This window comes from Eulemur rufifrons, chromosome 5 (genome assembly GCF_041146395.1).
Source record: "Eulemur rufifrons isolate Redbay chromosome 5, OSU_ERuf_1, whole genome shotgun sequence".
Classification (NCBI taxonomy): Eukaryota; Metazoa; Chordata; class Mammalia; order Primates; family Lemuridae; genus Eulemur; species Eulemur rufifrons.
Window position 1 is genome coordinate 33,496,183 of NC_090987.1, and position 16,532 is coordinate 33,512,714.

At 40.6% G+C, this 16,532-nt stretch overlaps 1 non-coding gene and 1 pseudogene across 1 annotated transcript; both read left to right on the forward strand.

Moving 5' to 3' along the window:
• The first annotated feature begins 9,635 nt into the window (after positions 1 to 9,635).
• Positions 9,636 to 10,223, forward strand: LOC138383338 (ADP-ribosylation factor-like protein 6-interacting protein 1 pseudogene; annotated as a pseudogene).
• A 3,440-nt stretch (positions 10,224 to 13,663) lies between these two features.
• On the forward strand, positions 13,664 to 13,770 carry LOC138383591 (U6 spliceosomal RNA). The gene has a single exon (XR_011233646.1). It is a non-coding gene; the product is annotated as a U6 spliceosomal RNA (small nuclear RNA).
• The last annotated feature ends 2,762 nt before the right edge of the window (positions 13,771 to 16,532 follow it).

Below are 16,532 nucleotides of genomic sequence, written 5' to 3' on the forward strand. Positions count from 1 at the left end.
CGATCCTCCTGCCTCAGCCTCCCAAGGAGCTGGGACTACAGGCATGCACCACCATGCCCGGCTAATTTTTTCTGTATATATTTTTAGCTGTCCAAATCATTTCTTTCTATTTTTTAGTAGAAACAGGGTCTCACTCTTGCTCAGGTTGGTCTCGAACTCCTGACCTCAAGTGATCCTCCAGCCTCGGCCTTCCAGAGTGCTAGGATTACAGGCGTGAGCCACCGCGCCCGGCCCTCAGTGACTTCTTGATCAGCAGAGGTAACCAAATTTAGGCTTTACCATCATTCTGCTGGAGTATTGTAACTTTTAATTCCATTTTAGATATTAGATTTTATGTTCCTTCTTGATCTTTGGTCAATATGAATTGCAGAATCTCATGAAGGAATTAGCCCACATTTTACAATCTACAACAAATTTGAAAAGCTTTAGCTTATACAATTTGATATAGAACCTAGGTCTTTTTTTGAAACCCTGTTACTCACAGCTCTAAACTAACTGCAAAGTTGTGCCTCATCTCATTCATATTTCTGATGTATATTTCCAAGGATAAATAGTATAAAATATCTCATGACCTCAAGGACATGGTGTGAAGATATGGATTACTTGCAGAGCCAGAAATGTAGCTTTTCAGCTTTTTAAAAATTGAAACCTCAAGAGTATTTTCTTAAAATAGATTGAGTTCAACTTGCCCTGCAATTGTCTGGAAGAAAACCTGCTATCAATTTTCAGCGAATCATCCTGGAAAGTGCTGTCTGCCTTTTAGAAGTAGGATGAAATCGCCTCCCATGTCTGTCACATCCCGTGGGTGGGCAGAGTGCCTCTAAGAAGTATTACTAGGGATGCACTGGTGTGAGTGAGGGATGAGAGCGAAGGGAACAGGACAGAAGCAACGAATGCGTGGGGTGGGGTGGGGGGAAGTAGAAGGGTGGAGATTTGCAGATGGGGAGAGGGAGGACAGGCAGGTGCCATAGCAGACAGCGGTTAGGGTAGTCAGCACAGCAGCTGAGCGTGTGCACAGACACATGCAAGGGGACTGTGGAAAGAGTAGGAGTCTCCTTCCCTTTCCAGAAGGGCATTTACATGGATTATAGGAGAACTGTATCCTCTCAGATTTCAATCCATTAGTGTTGAAAATAGAGAAGCTTATAGATTCTGATGCTGGTAATACTACTACTTTATATTTCAGTGCTATCTTGTATTATTCAAAGTTCTTTCATATTTTATGGGACCAACTGTAACATTGTAGAAACTTTAAAATTTTCTTGAAATTTTTGGAGCCCCAAACCTGTTTACTGACTGCTGAATTCAGAGTATCAAATGTCTTTGTAAGGTCAGTGAATTTAGTGGGTGGCTATGATGATCTCTGCATTTTATTGTTGCAGTAACTAATACAAAGATCATGTCCTCAGCTTGACTTCACTTTCCGGCCCACTGTGTAGTTTGGAACGTTAGAGTTAGTTCTGTGGTGTAGAATATCGTCCAAAGGGCGTTTGGCCAGGACATTGACTCAAATGCTTATAAGTGTGAAAGGCAGATCCAGGATGCAGTTTATAAATTTATTCTAATAAACCTTATGTTCATGTAATTTTAGGGCTTGTGCCAGTGATTCCTCAAACTAAAGAAGAAATGTTGAGTATTATTTTTCAAATTAACATTCTTCGTACCTTGCGGTCTTTCTCAGAAAATGCCAACTCTGTTTTAATTACTCAAATAACATTAAGCATTCTGTTCAGGTCCATTTAGCAAGTATTTATTGAGGATATAGTCAAAATACAAATTATGACATTTAGAAGCATCATGGCAACAGAAAGGAGATAGTATATAATGGATAAGAGTATGGGGTCACAGCTGTGGTGGTTCATACCTGTAATACCAGCACATTGGGAGGCTGAGGAGGGAGGATCGCCTGGAACCTAGGAGCTCAAGACCAGCCTGGGCAACATAGTGAGACCCCATCTCCACAAAAAAATAAAAATTAGCCAGGCATGGTAGCATACACCTGTAGTCCCAGCTATTCGGAGGCTGAGGCAGGAGGACCGCTTCAGCCTAGGAATTTGAGGTTGCAGTGAGCTGTGATGGCTCCACTGCACTGCAGCCAGGGGACAGAGTGAGACCCTGTCTCAAAATAAATAAATAAATACATAAATATTTTTTAAAAATGTCAGAATGCCATATTTGGGGGTAAAGTATTTCTAATTGCCTTCACTATAAAGCAATAGTATTCATGTAGCTGGGACTACAGGCACGCACTGCATGCCTGGCTAATTTTTCCATTTTTAGTAGAGATGGAGGTCTCGCTCTTGCTCAGGCTGGTCTCGAACTCCTGAGCTCAAGCGATCCTCCCACCTCGGCCCCCCAGAGTGTTAGGATTACAGGCATGAGCCACCGCACCTGGCCTAATAAACCTACATTGATGAGATTTTTGCTGCAGTCATTTACTTCCATCGACACGTATATACATGGGGAGAATCACAGAGTGATCACCCACTCCTAATGGGGTTCAGAAGCTTATAAACCATCCTGACAAAACAGGTTATGTGAAGGAGGCAAAGAGAAATTCTACTGAGGGGCAATAACATATTACCAGGGAAAATGGATGGACTTGGAAACCAAGATTACCTTGTAAATGTACATACATATTTTTTAGAGACAAGTTCTCACTCTGTTGTCCAGGCCAAAACAGGTGCATGCCACCACACCTAGCTAATTTTTAAATTATTCTGTAGAGACACAGTCTCCCTATGTTGCCAGGCTGTAACAGAGGGAATGGCCTGGAAAAAATGGCAAAAATATTTTCTGTCTCTTTAAAACATCCTCCTCTTTGAGAACTAAAGCCTGCATCTCTGCCTCAGGCCAGTGGTTGGGAGGACCAGGGTAAATCTTTTGTCTCCTTATGCAACAGGAGATGGCCCAGCCTGACCTGGTAAAGGGAGATCCTGGGCGGTGGTCACCAGAGAGATTGTCTTCACCCGAGAAGAGATTATCAGAATCATCAACTGTAGTTGAACAGTAATTGCCTGAAGCTGAGAACCCAGCCTTTAAAAGCTCTGGATTTCTGTGAATGTTCCGGAAATTTGGATTTTTGAGATGAGGAGGTCTACCATTTTTCCTCCTTTGCCAGCAAAGTAAACTCTTTCCTTCCTCCTCAAACTGCTTGTCCTCGTTCTTTTGATTTGGCCTCCTGGATAAGTGGCCGAGTTTTCGGTAACAAAGCTAGCTGCAAGCAATCTTTCTGCCTCAGCTTCCCAAAGTGCTGGGATTACAGGCCTGGACCACTGTGCCTGGCCTGCAAATAGTTTTCTTTGACAGTGAGAGTAGTAGTCAGGTGTGGTTGCATTCTTGGTCTTACAGGAAGGGGAAGGAAAAACAACTCTTCTCCTTGGCAGGCCTGGATCTTAGGCAGATAAAGTCCTGTGCTTTGGGAGGGATGGCCATGGAGGGTAAGGTCAGAGAGAACTTGAGGCTTCTTCAGTTCATTTCAAAGTGTCATATTGTCGTAGAAACCACAAGAGGATTTCCACCTAGGTCTAGTTGCTTGCTGCACAAGAAGCCAATTATTGAGATGATGAGGATTGCCAAGGAAGAAAGCAATTTTTTTGTGTGACAGAGTTTCACTTTGCCATTCTGGGTAGAGTGCAGTGTGATGGCATCATCGTAGCTCATTGCAAACTCAAACTCCTGGGCTCAAGTAATCCTACTGCCTCAGTCTCCCAAATAGCTGGGACAATAGGCACTGTACCCTGCCCAGAAGAAAGGATTTTTTACTAAGAAAGATGTTTGTAGTGAGAACAGGAAAATCAGTCTCAAACCTGTCTCCCAGGGCTTTTTAAGGAGGGGCTATGCGCCTTGGGGCAGGTTGTGGGGGATGGTGAGTCTTGGCATCAGGAAGTCTGCACAGGGGTCTTTGGAATCTCAACTCCATTGTCTTGCAGAAATTCCGCCATTTCTGGGAAACAACTCAGAAAGGTCAAGTATTTATTAATAGTTACAGGGTTCTGATCGTTGAGCTCTACTGGCCTGAGAATCTAAAACATAAGAGAGAGAAAGGATTATAAAAAAAACAAATATAGGAACCATTGAAATCTGCTCATAGAGCTGGTTACAATATTGTGGGGTATAGGTTTCTGAGCCCCAACAATGCCAAATAGGTCAATTTTGTTAATTATATTATTCAAATATTAAATATTCTTACTAAGTACTTTTTTTTTTTTTTTTTTTTGAGACAGAGTCTCACTCTGTTGCCCAGGCTAGAGTGAGTGCCATGGCGTCAGCCTAGCTCACAGCAACCTCAAACTCCTGGGCTCAAGCGATCCTCCTGTCTCAGCCTCCCGAGTAGCTGGGACTACAGGCATGCACCACCATGTCCGGCTAATTTTTTCTATATATATATTTTAGCTGTCCATATAATTTCTTTCTATTTTTAGTAGAGATGGGGTCTCGCTCTTGCTGGTCTCGAACTCCTGAGCTCAAACGATCCGCCCACCTCGGCCTCCCAGAGTGCTAGGATTACAGGCGTGAGCCACCGCGCCCGGCCCTAAGTACTTTTTTGTTTTATCAATTATTAAGAGAGTCTGTCCATTTTTTCTTTTAATTGCTCTGATTTTATCTTTATATATTTTGAGACTATCTATTAGGGAAAATAACTTTAGAATCATTATAGATTCCTGTTGAACTGAGGATATCATCATTCTGAGATGTCCTTGTCCTCTTCTGCTTCTCTTAAGAATGACACTTGCACACACTAGTGTTACCAAAAGTTTGGTACTTGATCATGAGGCTGAATCAGTGAAAATGAATGAGGAGGACAAGTGGTTTGAGGACAAAGAAAGAGAAGTTTGTTAATTTGCTGGCAAATGAGGAGAAGAGTAGACTAGCATCTCAAAAGTCCACCATCCTGTCTTTAAGCAGAAATAAAGGGCTTTTTAAAGGGGGGGTTTGGGCTGGGTGAGATGGCTCATGCCTGTAATCCTAGCACTCTGGGAGGCCAAGGTGGAGGATTCCTTGAGGTCAGGAGTTCAAGACCGGCCTGAGCAAGAGTGAGACCCCGTCTCTACTAAAAATAGAAAAATTAGTGGGGCGTGGTGGTGAGCGCCTGTAATCCCAGAGACTCTGGTGGCTGAGGCAGGAGGATCGCTTGAGCCCAGGAGTTTGAGGTTGCTGTGAGCTAGGCTGACACCATGGCACTCTAGCCCAGGTGACAGAGCGAGACTCCGTCTCAAAAAAATAATAATAAAATAAAAGGGGAGTTTTCAGAGGTTGGGCTTGGATCTAGATAACCAGTGTCACATGTCCTGGCTTCAGGCTATTGTTGTTTTACTATAATTTGTGGTTTTCTTTTTTCTTTTTTTTTTTAAATTTTTTTGCCCCATAACCTCCCCTATAATTGGTGGTTTTGATGGACCTTATCTCCAGTGACAACAATCTTGTGACCCTTTTCCAGACAATTCTGTTCTGCCATCTCCTGTGGTTTAAGATACTAGAAAATAAACAGTAAAGACTAGTTTTTGGCTCTTTGATTACCGTCCTCAGGAAGAAATGCAGATTTTAATTCCCCAAAAGGGTAGGGATTTTAAAGAGATAACTCAGAAAACATTTCATTTCATTTGAATTAAATCATCATGTTAATTGTCCACAAAATTTTACCATCAGTAATTTAGTATAACTCAACAGATGGTGGCACTTCAGTTAACACATTTCTAAATCTTCTGGTATTCATATGCCTGAATTTATTTATTCATTTTAAGTCTGGCACAGCTTTGCATTGCTTGCTCTGTAATTATTTTTCTTCCATTGTTTCTTTTGTGTGTCATGTATGGGCTGGTTGTCGTATCTTTGCTATTAGCTAGAACTATATGAAAATAATCTCAAAATAAATCTCATTTTTCTACCTGAGTCTTTATATGGCTATGTCGTTGTCATAATCTCTCTTCTTCTGTCTTCTCCATTTCTCTCCTATTGCCCTTTCTTCCCTACTCTGCTTCACAACTCTGGGGAAAGATTACACAGAAGACAGTGAACTTAAGACTGTGTCTTAATGGCATGTATGGTTCAGAACCATGGAGAGCAGCCCATATAATTCAACCTAACGACTGTCATGATATGATCACGCCAGTTCTCAGTTGACCTGGTTCTAAACCCTAGGGTTTAGAGCAGTGCCTGACATATAACAAGTATTCAGTAAATATTTGTTAAATGAAATGAACTCTCCATATTGGAATCAATCCAAGCAAGATTGCGAACACTTTCATAGCTCTTGAAACATGCCACCAAATTGCTTTTCAAAAGTAGGTCATCCATTTAAAGATCTACCATCTAAAACTCCTGTAATTTTTCTCTTTATTTACTTTACCCATTTGACTTATGTGGGTGATGAAATGAGGGCCTACTGTGCACTTGCCCTCAAAAGACTCAAAATTCAGATGAGGGAACAGATAAGAAAACAAATAATTGCATTACAGTGAGATCGATTCTATATTAGTATATGCAATGACATGTAGAGGGACACCTTACCTCTAGACATGAAGGCCAGGGAAGTCTATCTCATGAGAAGGTGACAATGAGCTGAATATTGAAAGAATAAGAATTACAGGTGAAAAGAGTATGAAAAAGAAGTGGCAGTGAAATTAAAGGAAGACTGTATGTGTGGTTCATTGCTTACCCCTCCCATAACCCTTGCAACAGTACCTGACTATTTATAACTAATCAAGGCTAACTGAGGCAAGAATGGACACTGAAAAACAGCAATCCTTTTATTTGTCTTAATAAGTTGAACCAGAGGAACAAAGGGAATAGTTTATTACACCATATAGAGTTAGGGTTTGGACAGCCACAGTAAGGACGGCGCAAAATGAGTAAAGACAGAAAGTCAGGTGTGTGTGTGTGTGTGTGTGTGTGTGTGTGTATAAAAGGAGGAGGAAGGAAGAAAAGAAGAAAACAGATGGAGGAAAGGGAAAGACAGAGAGAGAGAGACAGACAGACAGACAGAAAAAAGCACTGACTCTGTAAGAAAAAAGAGACTGAGATAAAATGGACAATAAGACAACAAGAACCCTGATTGAGGAAGTAGCTTTGGCTCCAGCACTTCTATTTTTGTTTGTATGTTTCAATTCCTGTTCTTGAATTCTATGAAATGTCTATACTGTGAGAATTTACTTTCCCCTGCATTCTACTTGAGTTATTTTAAGCGAGTCTCAATTTTTCTGTAACTAAAGCCTTAAGGAAAATGTATTCTAATTAAAGGGAGCTGATAAAAAGAGAGCAAAAGAGATTCAAGAGAATCCAAGTGTTTCAAATATGGTTAAACTTTTGCATTTACAGGGGCAAAAGAGTGTCCAGGAAAACAAAAGCCAAGTCAGAATATATCCTAATATGTCATATCAGGAATTTGGGCTATGGAGAGTCAGTGAAAATTTTTATGGAAGGGAGTAACATGTCTAATTATGCATTTGGAAGAGTTCATTCTGCAGAATGGAGTTGGAGCTGGGCGAAACTAGAGGTTGGAAGAATAGTTAATTGGCCACTGAAAAATTGAGGTGAGGGATCTTTCTAGAAACCTCCGTGCCATGAAAGCCCAGTGGAGGAAGAAACAAATGTGCAGGCTGAAGCGCAAAAGACGAAAGATGAGGCAGAGGTCCAAGTAAACCGCTTGCTTGTGCACACGTGAAGGCCGCAGTATCAGAAACATGGAAGGCCAGAGTTTGGGGATGCTGGTACAAGTTGCTGGACTGCATGCTACTGTATAGAACTTGCCTCTCAGTGGAACTGGAACTTCATCACCATCGGATCCCCACGGCCACCTCTGAGAGACCATCTTGTTCATACAAAAGCAGTCCCTACTGGTCCTTTGCCCTGGACCTGACATTCTGGACTAGTTCTGTTCTCAGTTGTGGTTGAGTGTAACAAGTACACAATAAATCACCTTCTGCTGTTTCAGCTAAAGAATAAAAAAAAATTGTGAGGATGGAAAGAAGAAATGGAAATGATTTGAGAGGTATGTGAGAAGTAGGAAGGCTTTATAAGAATTCTCTATATGAGGAACATGTTGACTTTTTGTTACATTTATGACATCTTTTTTCCTGTCTTTGTTTTAAAATTTTGATTACTTTTCTTGGCCAAATAATCGATTTAAATTTTGAAGTGGGCTGGGCATGGAGGCTCAGGCCTGTAATCCTCGGACTTTGGGAGGCTGAAGCTGGAGGATCACTTGAGCTCAGGAGTTCAGGACCAGCCTGAGCAAGAGTGAGTCTCCGTCTCTACTAAAAATAGTAAAAATTAGCTGGTTGTGGTGGCACTTGCCTGTAGTCCCAGCTACTCAGGAGGCTGAGGCAGGAGGATCGCTTGAGCCCAGGGGGTTGAGGTTGCTGTCAGTCAAGCTGACACCACAGCACTCTAACCTTCCGTCTCAAAAAATAAAATGAAATAAAAAAAATTTGAAGTAGTTAAATCTGCCCATATTTTCTTCTGTGGTTCTTCATATTCTTAACCTTAACCTTTTTCCCCCCCCACAGACAGGGTCTTGCTCTGTTGCCTAGACTGGAGTACAGTGGCACAACCATAGGTCACTGCAACCTTGAGCTCCTGGGCTCAAGTGATCCTTTTGCCTCAGCCTCACGATTCACTGGGATTACAGACATAAATCACCATACCGGGCTTATAGTCTTAAACTTAACATTTATAGGTTAATTTGGAAAGAACTGCCATATTTACAGTGCTGAGTCCATAAACAAGGTATATTTCTCCATTTATTTGTTTTTTCAAATTCCAGTGAAGTTTTGTAATTTTCTCCCCAGAAGACTTCCATTATTAAAAAATTATGTATTTAATATACTTTATGTTATATATATTCCAGTAATCTCTAATATGTTATTGCTATTGAAAGATGTATCTCTTTTTTTTTTTTTTTTTGAGACAGAGTCTCACTCTGTTGCCCAGGCTAGAGTGCCGTGGCGTCAGCCTAGCTCACAGCAACCTCAAATGCCTGGGCTCAAGCAATCCTCCTGCCTCAGCCTCCCGAGTACCTGGGACTACAGGCATGCGCCATCACGCCTGGCTAATTTTTTCTATATATATTTTTAGCTGTCCATATAATTTCTTTCTATTTTTAGTAGAGATGGGGTCTTGCTCTTGCTCAGGCTGGTTTTGAACTCCTGAGCTCAAACTATCCACCCACCTCGGCCTCCCAGAGTGCTAGGATTACAGGCCTGAGCCACCGCACCCGGCCAGATGTATCTCTTAAAATGTCTATTTTCTAATTATGTAGAATTATGTACCAATGTGTAATAGCACAGTTGATTTTTTTGCATATTGGTCTTTTATCTAGTAAACTTGTAGAACTCTTTTTCTGTTGTTGTAAATAATTTTTCTATGATAAAAAAAATAGATTTTCTATGTAGAACATATCACTGCCATGACGTATCTATTTGTTTTTCTCTATGATCTTATACCAGAATTATGCTGAATAGGAACAGTGACAGTGCACATACTTAAGTAACGGAGTCAATTAACCAAGAAGACTTAGCAATACTGAATATTAATGTAGCTAATAAAGAGCTTCAGGCGCTGGGATCGCTGCGCGGTTCTCGGGAGGCAGGCTGAGCTGGAGGGTGACTTACGCTAGCTGAGAAGGCATCTCAGGGACCATGGCGGAGGGAGATAATCGGAGCACCAACTTGCTGGCTGCAGAGACTGCAATCTGGAAGAGCAGCTGCAAGGATGGGGAGAAGTGATGCTCATGACGGATAAAGACCTCGGATGGGAAAGAGCCTGGTTTCCACCTGCCGTCATGGGTGTGGTTTCTTTGGTGTTTCTGATGATCTACTATCTGGTGTTTCCTGTTTTGTTATGTTTTTGTGTTTGGCTGACTACATTGTTCCTATCCTAGCACCTAGAATTTTTGGCTTCAATAAATGGACCACGGAAGAACAGCAAAGATTCCATGAAATCTGCAGCAATCTAGGAAAAATTCGATGCAGAGCTGTGGGCTGGTGGAAACACCTCTTTGCACAAAAAGAAGAAAAGCCTAAAATGTACTTCATGACCGTGATCTTGTTGCGGTTGCTTAGGTGGGCCAATAAGTCCACAATCTGCTTCTCACCTACCTGATAGTGACTTCCTTAGTGTTGCTTCCTGGACTTAACCAACATGGAATTATTTCAAAGCACATTGGAATGGCCAAAAGGGACATAAACAAGCTTCTCAAACAAAAAGAAAAGAAAAATGAATAATTCACTGCTTTATTAAATGTGATTAATGGAGTGTATACATTGTCCCTGGGAACAGTTTCTACTATACTCCCTGGATACTAAAATGTTAAAGAAGTAGCTCTTTGTTCTCCCTCACTCTGCCCACAGTTAATAGAAATTCAGACTCACCAAATATGGCTTTGTGCATAGGGTCTTCATGTGAAGTGTAGTTGGGTACATTCTCATCAGTTGGCCTTACGTGGAAAACTCATTAGTGAGTATGCCTTATTTTGATTTTTCTCACCCAGTGTTAATTGAATTCTTACTTTTAGGCAACTTCCTTTAAAATAATATAGTGGTGGACTTTACCCTTTAGTACAAAGTGACTTTGGATAATTGTTGGAGTTGATCTTTGCTTTAGCTAGGTACAAGGTAGTGGTCTGTGGCTACAGGAAGCTGGTTCTACTGTCTGCTTTCACAGTCTGCTTAAAAAACTGTCTGATTTCAGGAATATAGAGACCAAATTTACCACTTCTGATGAAGAGACCAATTAAGAATCATTCCTGGCCGGCGCGGTGGCTCATGCCTGTAATCCTACCACTCTGGGAGGCTGAGGCGGGAGGAGCGTTTGAGCTCAGGAGTTCGAGACCAGCCTGAGCAAGAACGAGACCCCGTCTCTACTAAAAAAAATAGAAAGAAATTAGCTGGACAACTAAAAATATACATAGAAAAAATTATCTGGGCATGGTGGTGCATGCCTGTAATCCCAGCTACTCCGGAGGCTGAGGCAGGAGGCTTGAGCCCAGGAGTTTGAGGTTGCTGTGAGCTAGGCTGATGCCACGGCACTCTAGCCTGAGTAACAGGGTGAGACTCTTTTTGGAAAAAAAAAAAAAAAAGAATCATTCCTCATTCTGTTTCTTTGCTGTGGGAGAAGAATCCCCATGAAATAAGTTGAAACTAATTCTATGCCTTAGTGTGTGTAGGTTTCTCCTTTGTGCAAAACTTAGCAGTTTGTAGGAAACATTGGTCCTTTCTCCCAAATGAGAAAAATCTGAGAGCCTTAGAGCTCTTGTCCTCTTGCACTGAGACTTCAAGTTAATAGCAGACTTCCAAAAGATTATATTTAGGATTTTTTAGCATGCTTTTAATTTCACGTTTTCAGCTGACTTTAGCTATAATATACAGTAGGTTAAGACTTTTGTCTATGACCTTCACTCAAAAAACCAGCCAGTAAAGGCCAAAAGTCTTCTCTGTTTCGTCAAGATTCATTTCAATAGGAAATAATCTTACCTAATTTTTGACCAGAATAAGCCTTTAAAGGTCATCCTCAAAATTCTCATTTTATGGTAATTACCTGTCCATTTCAGTCCCCATAGATTTGGCATAGGAGATAATGATTACACTGATGTCTGACTTTTTTCCTAAATACTTCTCTGAAAAGTGAGTGAGAGCAGACGTGAGGTGATGATAGTTGGCCTCTGGTTTACTTAGATTTTGTAACTCCTTGGAAAGTTTCTTATAATCATTCTTTCCTTCCAAGTAGCCAGAAATTTAGTTGAAATCTATAGGAATGAACCTCTGAGGGCCAAAAATGTGACATATTTGGGAACAATTCTTAAACTGATTAGCTATAACATAGTTTGTGAATTTATTGCACTGATGCTGTATAACCTGTACCTTGTGGTATATCTGTCCCTACTAAGTGTTAAATTCCCCCCCCCCAATTTAATATTGTTGTAAATGGTGGTACCCATTGTAGCATATGTTTGATTTTTTTTAATCTTTCATGTGAAAACTACCTTAATTTTACCTTTGTTTCTTCATTGTAAATAAGCCCATCTTTCTACCCAGATTTTTTGTGTGTATACATGTTCTACTGAATTCTACTGCTTTTGAAGTTTTAATTCTGTGTTATTTCTTCTACTTTGTTTTGTATAAAAGGGGAAAATTTAAAAAGCTGGGAAAAAAAGAGCTTCAAATTTCATGCAGCAAAAGCTGATAGAAGTGAAATGAGAAATAGACAAATCTGCAATTATAGTCAGATATTTCTATACTCCTCTCTTAATAACTAATAGAACAAGTACACCAAAAATTCACTTTTAATCTAAGAATATAGGAGGACATATCATTCTAGGCCAGGCGCAGTGGCTCGTGCCAATAATCCTAGCACTTTGGGAGGTTGAGACAGGAGGAGGATTGCTGGAGTCTAGGAGTTTGAGACTAGCCTAACCAACATAGAGAGTCCCTGAATCTACAAAAAATAGAAAAAATTAGCCAAGTTGCGCAGGCACGCACCCGTAGTTCCCATTACTTGGGAAACTGAGGCAGGAGGATTGCCTGAGCACAGGAATTTGAGGTTGCAGTGAGCTATGATGAGGTCACTGCATTATAGTCCAGGCAACAGAGTGAGACCCTGTCTCAAAAAAAAAAAAAAAAAAAAAAAAAGGACATATTATTCTATAAGGCTATCAGATGTTGGGGCTTTGAAACCAATATCCTAAAATGTGGTGCTTTGTACATACCTAACTGAAAAGGTCTCTCTGACCTCTCCCCTCCCCCACCACCTGTCCCCACTACCCCCATTGTCTCTCCAAAGCATAGGATTCTCTGAAGTCTCTTATCTGCCTAAAGTACAGAAGTCTACCAAAGTAGAAAACAATTACCACGAGTCCCTTCCCTGAGTTTTCATTAACTAAACTGATATTGTAGGAAGGAAGACTTAAATCTGTCAAGAAACATGGACAGACTTTTGTCATGAACCATGGTCTACTCTGCGGGCCCAAGAGACATTGTCCTAGATCACTGCATGTTCTTCAGGACATTGAATTCTCCCCATAAGCATTTATTGCCCTTCAACAGAATTCCTCTTCTCCCCACTCCCGTAATCTGTCTTGCCAGGATCCAAGCTCCCATTCTTTCATAGTTAATGGTCAGAGTCCATCTAAGCACTCATTTAGATGTACTGAGATGGTATATAAGCTTCTGTACCCCTTTAAGGAATTGGGTCTTCATTCTGAAGGCTTCTTTGTATATACATTAAATAAATTTGTATTCCCTTTCCCCAATTAATCTGCCTTGTGTGAGTTGATTTTTCAGTGAACTTTCAGAGGACCAAGAGAACCCCTTGGCTGCTACAAAGAATAGACATAAGGATATAAGAATAGATATAAAAATAGTGCTGTGAGTTGAATTGAGATATGTTGAATTCCTAATCCCTGGAGCTGTGAATGTGACCTTATTTGGAAATAAATTCTTTGCAAATGTAATCAAATTAAGATGAGGTCACATTGGATTAGGCTGGGCCTTAAATACAATGACAGGTGTCCATATAAGGAAAGAAAACTGTGAAGACACAGAGACATAGGGAGGAAGGCCACGTGACAATGGAGGCAGAAATTGTAGCTATGCTGCCACAAACCAAAGAATGCTAAGAATTGCTGGCAACTATCACAGACTAGAAGAGGAAAGAAGATTCTTCCTTAGTGCTCGCTTCGGCAGCACATATACTAAAATTGGAAGGATACAGAGAAGATTAGCATGGCCCCTGCGCAAGGATGACACGCAAATTCGTGAAGTGTTCCTTATAAAAAAATTAAAAAAAAAAAAAAAAAAAAAAGATTCTTTCTTAGGCCGGGCGCGGTGGCTCACGCCTGTAATCCTAGCACTCTGGGAGGCCGAGGCGGGTGGATTGCTCAAGGTCAGGAGTTCGAGACCAGCCTGAGCGAGACCCCGTCTCTACTAAAAATAGAAAGACATTATATGGACACCTAAAAATCTATATAGAAAAAAATTAGCCGGGCATAGTGGCGCATGCCTGTAGTCCCAGCTACTCGGGAGGCTGAGGCAGTAGGATCGCTTGAGCCCAGGAGTTTGAGGTTGCTGTGAGCTAAGCTGACGCCACGGCACTCACTCTAGCCTGGGCAACAAAGTGAGACTCTGTCTCAACAAAAAAAAAAAAAAAAAAAAGATTCTTTCTTAGAGCCTTCCGAGGGAGCATGGCCCTGCTCATACCTTGATTCCAGACTTCTGTACTCCAGAACTGTGAACTAATAGATTTTTCTTGTTTTAAGTCACTCAATTTGTGACAATTTTTATAGCAGGTTCAGGAAACTAATACAGATAGATATAAAGATACAAGGTAAGGATAAAGAAGACTTGAGCAACACCATCAATCAACATGACCTAATTGACATTTGGAGAACATGCATGCAACGATAGCGAAATACATCATTTTTACAAATGTGTATATAACTTTTACCAAGATAGACCATATTCTGAAACTTAAACCAAATCTCAATGGATTTAAAATGATTCAATCAGGCTGGGCATGGTGGCTCACGCCCATAATCCCAGCACTTTGGAAGGCCGAGGCCGGCGGATCGTTCGAGCTCAGGAGCTTGAGACCAGCCTGTGCAAGAGCGAGACCCCGTCTCTACTAAAAATAGAAAGAAATTATATGGACAACTAAAAATATAACAGAAGAAATTAACCGGGCATGGTGGTGCATGCTTGTAGTCCCAGCAACTCGAGAGGCTGAGGCAGAAAGATTACTTGAGCCCAGGAGTTTGAAGTTGCTGTGAGCTAGGTTGACACCAGGGCACTCTAACCCAGGCAACAGAGTAAGACTCTGTCTCAAAAAAAGAAAAAAAAAAAAAAAAAAAAAAGTTGTTTCAGATATTCTGAGTTCCTTGAATTTTCATATATATTTTAGGGTCAGCTTGTCAATTTGTATAAAGAAATCATCTGGGATTTTGATAGAAATTTCAGTGCATCTGTAGATCAATTTGGGGAATATTGCCATTTAAACATTTAAGTCTTTCAATCCATAAACATGAGATATCTTTCCATGTGTTTGTCTTCTTTAATTTCTTTCAAACTACATATATTTTTAACTTGTGTAGCAAGTTAACGAAAAAGTGCACAGCTTTTGGGGACTGCTTAACAGTTGTAACTATTCTTTTTATTTTTATGTAGGTAAAATCATTTTTGATGTGTCAGAAATCAAAAGGCACTTGTTAAAAGGGACTCATTAAAACAACATCTGTTGCCTCAAAATTTTTTTGAAATAGAGGCAAAAAAACACAACAAATTCTATTAATAATTAATGTATAAACTGAAAAAGTATAATGAAAAGTACTTGAGACTGGAAGTCAGGAAACTTTGTATCTGTGTGCCTAACTAGGCATAGAACCTTGGGAAAGTGGTTTTATCTCTCTAGGACTATTTCTTCACATATAAAATGAGATTGTAATTTTTCCTAAATAGAAAATCGTCGATCAAGAGAACTATTGTACAACATGGGGATTACAGTTAATAACAATGTATTGTGTGCTTGAAAATTGCTGAAGGTGTTGCCGGACACAGGTTTGGCTGCCTGCCTCCCAAAAGCCAGATATGAGAGGCAAGTGTTGGTGAAGGAAAGGTGGTTTATTCAAGTGCCAGCATCCTGAGGAGATGGAGGACTCTTGTCTCCAAGACCATCTCATCTCCTCTACTTACTGAACAACTTATAAAAGGAAGGGGTAGAAGGGGTTGGTGGCAGAAAGCAAGCTTTGTGCAAGTCAGCAAGATATGCTTGGTGGTTATCAGCAAACAATAGGTCATCTGGTGGATCTTGTCATCAGCACTCTGCAGTTGGCCTATTCTGGACTCTTGATTTGTTTTTCCTCAAGGTCGTTTTCTAACCTTGTGTTGGACAGCAGTGTAAGCAAGAAGCAGGTTAATTCTAAACTTAAGACAAAACAAACCAAAAGCACACTGGAAGCAAGATGGCTCCTCTTTAGCTAGCCCAGCACAATAGTCTGAATGGCCCTTGGGGTGTGCTTACAACAGTAGATTTTAAATGTTCTCACCACAAATAAATGACAAGTATGTGAGGTAATGTATAATGTTAATTAGCTCATTTTGGCCATTCCACAATGTATATGTACTTCAAACTATCATGTTGTACACCATAAACATATATACTTTTTCTTTGGCAACTAAAAAAAGGTAGAAAATAGGTCAACAAAAGATTAAAAAAATAAAATAAAATAGGTCTATGCTACCAATCTACAATATGTCATATAACTGTATTTTTTAGCCTTTTTTTATTTTTTAGTTTTTTTTTTTTGAGGCAGCATCTCACTCTGTCACCTGTGCTAGAGTGCAGTGCCGTCATCACAGCTCACTGCAACCTCAAACTCCTGGGCTCAAGTGATCCTCCTGGCTCAGTCTCCTGCGTAGGGGGGGACCCCAGGCATGTGCCACCATGCCTGGCTAATTTTTCTATTTTTTGTAGAGTCGAGGTCTTGTTGTGTTGCTGAGGCTGGTCTTGAACTCACGGCCTCAAGCGATCCCCCAACCTTGGCC